Genomic DNA, 10,163 nt, shown 5'->3' on the forward strand with positions numbered 1-10,163 from the left:
CTAGCCACAAAGTTGCGAGTTTGAAAATAGCGAAACAGGTGAGTAACAGGGAGGTCATAACGAGATGACAAATTTGCAAAACTATCAAAGACACCATTTACATATAAATATCTGAATTGTGTAATACCCTTGTTGTACCACACTGAAAATGTCGAGTCCAAAAGTGATGGAGGAAATAAATGGTTGTTATTTAAAGGACCTAGGGAAGACGCAGCTACAAATTTAAAGTACCGTCTAAATTGATACCAGATTTTGAGAGTGTTAAGAACCACTTGATTATCGGTATATAAAGACGGTCTTGTAGGTAAAGAGGAATAAAGTAGAGCAGGTATAGAAGACCCCCTACAGGATGATAATTCTAATTTACACCAAGAGGATCCAGGAGATTTTAACCAATAGCAAAGTTTATGAATGTGAGCAGCCCAATAGTAAGTTTGAAAATTAGGTAATGCAAGTCCTCCACTAAGTCTGCATCTCTGCAAAATAGATTTACGAACCCTAGGTGGTTTCCCACCCCAAATAAAAGAACGTATCATCTTATCCAGTGAGTCAAAAAAATGTTTTGGCAAAAAAAGAGGAAGCGACTGGAATAAAAATAGAAATTTTGGTAAAATATTCATTTTAACAACATTGATCTTGCCAATTAATGAAAGGGGGAGGTTACCCCATCTTTGAATATCTGATGAAATCTTTTCAGTGAGAGGAGTGAAATTAGCAGATGCAAGGCTGGATAAAGAGCAAGTTACATTAATACCTAGGTATTTAAACCCTGATGGACTAAGTTGAAAAGGTAAATCTGATTGTTGAATGTGACATGCTGCAGTATTAATGGGAAAACACTCACTTTTCCCCAGATTCAATTTATAACCTGAGAAGGTGCTGTAGTTCTCCAAAGTACTTAAAACAGCAGGGATAGAGTAGGATCAGTTATGTACAGTAACAAATCATCCGCATACAGTGATAATTTATGTTCGATTCCATTACGGATGATTCCTTTGAATAAAGGGGAAGATCTTAATGAAATAGACAGAGGCTCAATAGCGATGGCGAAAAGCAAAGGTGATAAAGGACAACCTTGGCGACATCCACGTTCGAGGGCAAAATAATCAGAATAAACATAATTGGTATGAACACTGGCCTTAGGGGATGAATAAAGAAGACGAATCCAAGAAATGAATTTATCACCAAATCCGAATTTCTTTAAAACTGCAAACAAGTACTCCCACTCTACCCTATCGAATGCCTTTTCAGCATCTAACGAAATCACAAGTTCAGGAAGTTTAGCAGAATGTGTTGAGTAAATTATGTTGAAAAGTGTACGGATATTAAAAAACAATTGACGTCCCTTTATAAAACCATTTTGCTCTTCGGATATAATATGAGGAAGCACATTCTCTAAGCGGGATGCAATTACTTTAGCCAACACCTTTACATCAGCATTAAGCAGAGATAATGGTCTGTAGGAACCACAGGAGGTTGGATCTTTGTCCTTTTTAAGAAGGAGCGCAATAGTGGCCTGAGTCAGGGTGGGTGGTAATGAACCGCTTTCTAAGGATTCATTGAATACGGATAAAAGTAAAGGTGCCAATTTACCAATAAATGTTTTGAAAAATTCAATCGGAAACCCGTCAGGGCCAGGGGCTTTGTTAGATTGCATAGCTTTAATTGCATTTAATACTTCCTCAAGGGAGAGTGGGGAGTCGAGATGCCTGGCAGTATTTGTATCAACGACGGGATTTGAAAGATTCTGAAGAAATTCATCCATTTTAGTATTGTCTGTAGGAAATTCAGATTTATATAATGAAGAATAAAATAATTTAAAATTAACATTAATTTCCAGGGGATCTGTAGTAATAGTGTCATCATTGTTTTTAATACTAGGTATCAAACGGGAGGTGGCCTGACGTCGTAACTGATGTGCCAGTAAACGACTTGCTTTGTCGCCATGTTCATAATATGAGCCACGACTGCATAGTAACAAACGCTCTGCCTCTTTAGTTGAAAGGAGTTCGAATTCTTCTTGCAAATCAACACGCTGCTTAAGCAGTTCTGGAGAAGGGTTCAGTGCATATCTTTGATCAAGATTACTAATCTCAGATGTAAGAACATTAAGCCTAGCATTTATCTTTTTATTAGAAAGAGCAGAGTAAGAAATAATTTGACCTCTCAGGTAACATTTAAGTGTCTCCCATAGCAATGAATATGAAGAGGAGTCATTTTGATTGAAAGATAAGAATTCATCAATAGAATTTGAAATGAGTTCGCAAAACTCTTTGTCTGCCAAAAGAAGAGAGTTAAATCTCCAAAGTGGAGGGCTACGTTTATAGTTATAGAATTGAATATCTAATAACAAAGGTGAATGGTCAGATATTACAATACCTAAATAGTCAGAAGAATTTACACATGAATTAAGCGTACTGTCAATAAAAAAATAATCAATCCTCGAATATGAATGGTGCACCTGGGAGAAGAAAGAGAATTTTTTAGTAGAGGGGTTACGAAATCTCCACGGATCAATAAGACCATTCTGTTTCATAAAATCAGAGAATGTTTTAGACATAGCGGATTGAGACAGATTACGAGGACTAGACCGATCCAAGCTTGGGTCAAAAACACAATTTAGATCCCCTCCGAAAATCAGCAGGTGTGTATTCAAATAGGGGATGTTACTCAACAATCTGTTAGCGAATTCGACATCATCGAAGTTTGGGGCATATACATTTACACAACAAAACCTTTCTCTGCATTAGGGTACCAGCAACCATGAGGTATCTGCCATTCCTATCAGCAATAACATCAGTGGATGAGAACTGAACTTTTTGTTTAATCAAAATCGCGACTCCTCTAGCTTTCGAATTAAAGTTTGAGTGGAAGACTTGACCCACCCAAGGGCAATGTAACCTATGGTGATCTTTGGTGCGAAGGTGAGTCTCCTGCAAAAATACTAAATCAGAATTTAAACGTTTTAAGTGTGCAAAAACCTTAGATCCCTTTACAGGATTACCCATACCTCTGATATTCCAACTGATAAATCTGAGAGGTGTGCCTGACCCAGCAATGCTGGGATCTATATTGCCATTAACCATTTAAAAAAAAAAAATGCAAATGTTCATTGAGAGCTGAGGTGGGACACCCTTTCCCCAACAAACCCCTTAACACAAACACACCCAAAGTCCCCATATAACTACAGAACAAAGGAGACAGCAGTGTTTCCCACAATAACCAAAAGCCGTACACCAATAGCGTTGCACAACTCGGAGACTACGCGAAACAAACCAAAATAAAAGAGAAAGAGAGAAGAAGTATCTCCCGCCGATTTCGACACTATTTAACAGTGTGTGCGCAATGATAACCCATTATATTGAAATTGGAGAAGCTCACTATACAACATATCGTTTCAGCTAAAGGTGAATGTTCCAAAAAACTCTGCACATAGATCAGATTGATACAACAAGGCACGTGAATATATAGATTAACAAATAACAGAAGGCCCTCAGCCCTGTACAGACAAATGCAGAAAGCATAAAACGAGGTATTGTTGATCTGATTTGAAGTACAAATATACCAAATACGGTGTAACCGTTATATAAAATAAAAATGCGTGCTATAAACAAACAATAGTGACACCAACCTAGTTAGTGCATATATCAGAGAACCACCTAATACTGCACAGGTGGCTTATTCAGTCTAGTGAGCACAAGCTTTGAACAATAAAAGGACACAGAACTGAAAAGGTATTAGAGCTCACTCAGAAATCAAGGTCTTGACATAGTTGCTGGCTACCGCCGCTGAAACGAAGTCCTTCTCAACCCCGTTTTATGTGATGCGAAGTCACACTGGATACATCAGACCATACCGAGCGCCGTCAATGCCACGGAGTTGGCGTCTGACCTCGTTGAATGCAGCCCGAGCCCGAGCTGTCTTGGCAGTGTGGTCAGGGAAGACCGAGATTGACAAGTCTCCGACTTTAATCTGTCGCAGCTCTCTAGCGCGGCGCAAAATGTCAACACAGTCACCGTGATAGTGAAGTCTGCACACAATGACTCGTGGACGATCTCCGGGCTTGGGTTTGGGTTGGAGGGTCCGGTGGGACCGGTCCAAAACTGGCTCCTTTGCCAGCCCGAACGCATCCTTCAGTAAGGCGGCTACAGCAGAGGTGATACAGGTGTCGGGACCCTCCGGTACACCCACTATTCTTATATTGTTACGCCGTGATCTGGACTCCAGGTCTTCACACTTATTCTCCAGCATGGCCACGTTAGCAGTGAGGGACTTGATAGTAGTTTTCATCTCGGCGATGTCATCGGAGCACTCAGTGAGCGCTAGCTCCATCCCCCCGACCGTACCTTTTAGCTCGGACATGGTAGCATCGGTAGCAGCTTTATCATTCGCCAGCTGTGTCTTCACTGCTTGCAGGTCGTGCTTGATAGTAGTCAACGCATCACCGAGAGCATCCTGGAGCTCCTTTTTAAAGATGTCAGCAATATCTTTCCTGAGCGAGGCCAGCAACTCGAGCCTGAGGGCCGTGGTGTCAAGGTCAGCGTGCGTCGAGGCAGCCACTGCAGGAGCCAACGGGTCACCCGAGGACGTGGTCGCGGCTTGTGGACCAGGCCGCAGTTGCGTTTGAATCGAATTGCGGGTTTTAGAGTTTTTTTCCGACATATTAGGAAGCTCAGAGTTAAACTTCCCAACAAAAAAGTACCGATGAGCAAAACAAGACCAAGTATGTGAACAAAAAGCGCAGATGAATTACATTTTTAAATCGAAATCGGCAGGAGCCTCCAAACTCACGTCCTACTCCATCAAAGCTCAGCAGCGCCCCCTCGCGCTGTGTTTTACAGTGTGTGTCGTCACGCCAACCCCCACATTAACCACCGTCGTGGAGCGATTTTACAACATGCGTCTGGCTGAATTTTAACTCCTTTTTTCTTCTTCAGCAACTCTTACACCAACTCATTTAGTCAGATTTTACAGTGTAAGCAGCCGGCACTTAATTCCTTCAGCAACTCTTACACCAACTCATTTAGTCAGATTTTACAGTGTAAGCAGCCGGTATCTCTTTTATTAAAATATAAAAAGACAATTTGCACAATACACAGCGTTTTCAGACCTTTGCAATTACTATTCTAAATTTAGCATAGGCAACTTGTACTCACCCTCAGTACTACTGATCAAAAATTTAGTTTTTTTCTATCACGACAATATGCAGATTTCAATTAAATAGGCTCTGCTTACCTTTTTAGTAGTACAGCTGTTTGATCAGGTTCCCGAGGAGAAACGAGCCACGCAGGGCGGTTCTTTCCCGTCCGAGAGACGACCTCCTCCCCGACTGGTTGTTTTTCCACTCCGCTCTTTCAATCGTCTAAAACCATCCTCTGCTACCATTTGTTGCGGGTGGAAATCAAAGGAGAGGAGTCGTCGTTCTCAAGTTGAAATTAAGCAAGTTTATTCAGAGGTCACAGGTCAGGAAAACGCGGTGTCCAGCAATTGAACATGCATGGGTCTCTAGTTCTATGCAGAAGGCTGCGCAGGAAGAAAGACGCTTAAACAGAGTGCGCACATAGATTATATATTGATATATTGGGCGTGACAGGGGTTCTTCTTGGATTGGTCGAAACTAGATGGAGGCTGCTGCATCTAGACGGGACAGTGCCTCATCCTCTTGGAATGTCGCGTGATGAAGATGTCGTACGTGCTCTCCGTTGTCGTGGTTACCAGAGGTGATAATGTTTCTGTGTCAGTGCAGTTGCGTTAGTGTGCTGTCTGGGAGAGATTGTGGGCCAAGGTCTACTCACTCTCTCTGTGCTAACTGAATCAGGGAGTTGGGATGTGTGCTATAAAGTGTTGACTATGCACCAACAGTGGAGTAAAAGGTATAAGGAATGTGTGCGAATATGTCAATATGTGTATGTGTTATGTACGTGGTGTATGTCAGACTCACTATCTCTGTGCGAACTGAAACAGGGAGTTGGGATGTGTATGTGTTCTGTATGTGGTGTATATCAATATTACAGAGTGGGACCATGCAGGCAGACAGCAAGCCATGGCCTTAAGGGTAACAGAGTAGGTATTGACAGATCACTCCGTAAACTTTAGCTATGACTTTGCTTGTATTGCAGCAACTAAATTGTCATTAAAAGATTGACAATAAAAAACATTGGATTATTCTAAACCTTCTGGAGTAGTGAGATACTTTCTGACTTTGATTTATATTTTAACACTTACGTTTCATTTACTTTATTTAAGTGTATAGTTATATGGAGACTTTAGGGTCTGATCATGTAAATTTGATGTTATTCAACAGCCTATGCTTAAGTGTAAGTGACACGCCTTTTAGATCGCTTTCACACCCTCACTGAATTCTGGATAATCTCAAGAGATATTCCCCGGATAGGCTGTATGTCCAATAGGTTCCAAGAAAGAGGCTCTGGACTCACTCAAGCCAGTCCCTTCAGAGAAATCAGCAGTTGGGAAAGTTCTCACAGGCAGAGGTTGGTAGAAAGATCTGGTCAAACACAATTAAATCAAATTGTATCAATATACCATAGATGTGTAAATTGTTATTATCTGTTATTCATCTGTTTGGATATCACATTCTACACTTATTATGGATGAATGGATAAATATGGGTCATTAAAGGTCTTTGAGGATATCCACATTGTAAAAATATCTATGAATATTGAGCAAACACTGTACAAAACATTCACATGTTTACTCTTTTCTGCAGTCCTTTAGAAGCGATGATCTTTTCTGGAGCTTGCACAGTTGTAACTCATGTTACGTCCACGTTGCCTAACATCTTGAGCCTCAAAACTTTGTTAATCATACAAATAATCCAAGTTCTTAAAAAAGTGCACACATTGTACTTGTTAAAGCTTGAGGATCAGGCCAGTCTCGTTGGTTGTTAATGCCTGATGGACAATGTGAGGTGTCTTTTTTTAGAAAAGATGTCATCCACTCCCTTCTTGCCATTTCAGGTTTATTGCACTTCAAATTGGAATGAAAGTTTTCTGAACAGAAAAACAAATATATCAGTCATATCTACTTTATGTATGAGTAAAACAGAGTAATGTATTATCTAAATACATATATATATATATATATATATATATACACAATATGGTTTAAAAAACCCAAGATGGAAATATATTGTGACGTATCGATGCATACGCTACTGTATTGATACATCATTGAATGATGTGACGGCAGTATGGAAAAAAGAAACATCACCTATGATGCAGTGGACAATAGGGCCAATAGGTGGATGCAAAGACATTAACAGCACACACTTTTCATTATTAAAAAATGCAGTTCCCCAGTTGTATGCAGATGTAAAGCAAAAAGTCACTGAAGCAATCTCTTCTGCAAACAGAGGGTGTTCTCCATCACTGGACACATATTTACACCTCAGAGAAGTGGAGGAAGATGTTTAGCATTAGACGCCAGCACAAGGCCACTTCTAAGTTTTTTAAAACATATTTAATAATTGTTTTTAATATTATTATTTTACGAAAGAACTGATATGTCAGGTGGACTTTCTAACAGCAAATATAAGTGCACTTCGATTAAAGTGAAACCAGTATATTATTGTTGCATCAAAAAACAAAAGCATAAGGGAGAAGCATTAGGACATAGTCATTATGCAAAGATCCTGCACCTGACAATCTTTTTTGACATTTTCTTTCTCCAAGTGAGACAGTGAAACACTGTGTAAGCCTAAGTAATTTTAGAAAGTAATGATTAATATTCTCATAGCAACAACATTTTTAGCATGAATGAACTGTGTATTCACAGCACCATATCCACTATGGTAGATACGCGAGTGACAGAGTTTTGGACTGTTCTGTCACTGCTTTGGGGTTTTCCCTCTCTTTTCACCTCTGTTTATGCACATGATCAAGTAAGATTGAACAGTTTTTCCATTTAGTGGGTTTTTGTTTGAACTTTTTCTGGAGATTGGACACCATCCTCCATTGATCTGGCAAGAGATCTGGATTGTTCCACCGTATAGTAGTTTCCTTTGAGGGGGTTACTGCTGGCTGTCGGGGAGTAGGTACATGACAGTCTTTCTTTTGAGTTGAGAATCAACAAGGGTGTGGTTGTGTTCCTAAAAAATGTAACGTATGTCCACAACCCGGTAGAGACCGGTACTTCATTTTCTGACAACAGTAGTGTGGATAAGAACAGTCTGGAGCTTTTTCTTATCAATATTCAAGAGCTAGGTCTTTCAGTTTTAGAGCAAGCCCTAACCCTAACCCTAACCCTAATTATTTTCAGATTGTTTATTAGTTCTCATCAAAACCCTGCCCTTGCGCTAAATTTTCCCTGTTTGGACATAAATAAGCCCTGCCTCTGCTCAAACTGTTTGCTCGCACTCAGATATATTGTTGCTCACCGGTATTTACTGCGCTCCAGCTTCAGCCCTTCTCCGCCCTCGGGAGTTCCCCAACCAATATAATGCCAGGTGTGGTGTTGACCAGTAGTCAACCAATGAATTGAACCCTGCCTCAGAGCATCCCTTGCGAGCTTTAACCGGGTTCATCCACTCCTCCACGGATTTATTATGGACTTCCCCTTGCTTCTGTGACTTTTGGAATAAAAAGACAGTTATTTTTTATACCAGCACACATACATTTTATTTTATAATAATAGCTACCACCCACTCCTTTTGAAAAAAAGTTTATTTATATTTTTGCTACAACGTTGTCCCTGGTATGCTAGAAGGGAAAACCTAAAATTTATGACTGAAGAGTCTAGCGGATCGCCAGCCAACATGGACCACCAAAGTCAAGGACCTCAAGTAAATTTTCTCTGTACCCCAGCTTCATCTCTGCCCTGTCAAAGGATATTTTCTAAAGCAGGCGAAATCAACCAAAAAGAAAAAGAAACTGCCTGAGGCACAGCAATGTGGAAAAGTTGTTATTTTTAAATAAAGATGAACAAAATGTCCCTATTTTACATGTTACATGTTGTCCCTAGTAACATAAGCAGTCACAAACCAAATAGCACATTCACATCACAACTCTGTCCCCAATTTGTTTCCACTTTACTTTTTGACCCTGCCATTGTATCATAAAGACAGACACCATATTAATAAGTTCATAATTTATGTATTGGCATCACAAACATCATTCATTCAATTCAAAGCTTCACACACCAAAGCCATGGTGTCATTTTAATCACTCTTCCTGTTTTCCATTTATTGTCCACTTGATGGCACAGTAGAGCCAATGAAGCACCATGAAGCTTCGCCCATGAGTGAACCAATTGGATGGAAAGCTTCAGTGCTTAATGAAGCTTCATCTCGCCATCACAAAAAAATACGTATTTGAAATTATGTCCCTAGTGGATACAAGGCTTTTCAGGATACATGTTTATTACTTAATGACCAAATCTATTTTCTTTTTAGATAACGCAGAAAAAACACATACAAGGGGACGTGGGGACTGGGAGCTTTGTATGTAATATAATGTCTGCAATGCTGATGGCTTGATGCATAGCAAGACATAATTGTTGTGATGATTTGTTGAGTAGTTATAGATATCTCTTAAGTGTATATAAGCTTTGACTGGTATTGTGAAAGTGTGGTGAAAATTGTTTTAAATTACAACTGTTCACTCTCTGTCATGCAAATTCATCTGGCTTTTAATTCCGTAACTGACATTTTACAACTTTCAACTAGTCTCAAAACCTGCAGGAGAGCTGCACTTTGTTTTATTCCATGTGTCTCAGCTGAAGTCTTCTTCATCTGTCTCTCTATAATTTCTAAATCTGTCATTTCTTTGTGTTAATGTGCTGCAGACTCTTGGTGATGAGGCAAAGGATGAAGATCCAGAGACAGATGACAGTGAGGTGTCCAGTCCTGTGCCTCCACATACCCTTTCCCTGATGTCGCCCAAAGCCATGGAGATCACTGGCCACATTCTCAACATTGAGAAGAAATATAGAAAAGGCCCAGGTTAGGCACAATGATTTTGTTTGATTCTCCCACCTGCTGTATATCATGTTTCAGACTCAACACGTTAGCAGTCTTTTTAGTCCAGTAAGTTATGATGTGGAGCTGCTGTTCGTAGTATATGGCTTTGTCTTGCACTCACACACGCTGCCAGCACATCTGAATTCGCGGGTTAATGGAAGGTTGGTTGCAATCCTCCCTCTCCTTA

This window comes from Pleuronectes platessa, chromosome 12 (genome assembly GCF_947347685.1).
Source record: "Pleuronectes platessa chromosome 12, fPlePla1.1, whole genome shotgun sequence".
In the NCBI taxonomy this organism is placed as follows: domain Eukaryota; kingdom Metazoa; phylum Chordata; class Actinopteri; order Pleuronectiformes; family Pleuronectidae; genus Pleuronectes; species Pleuronectes platessa.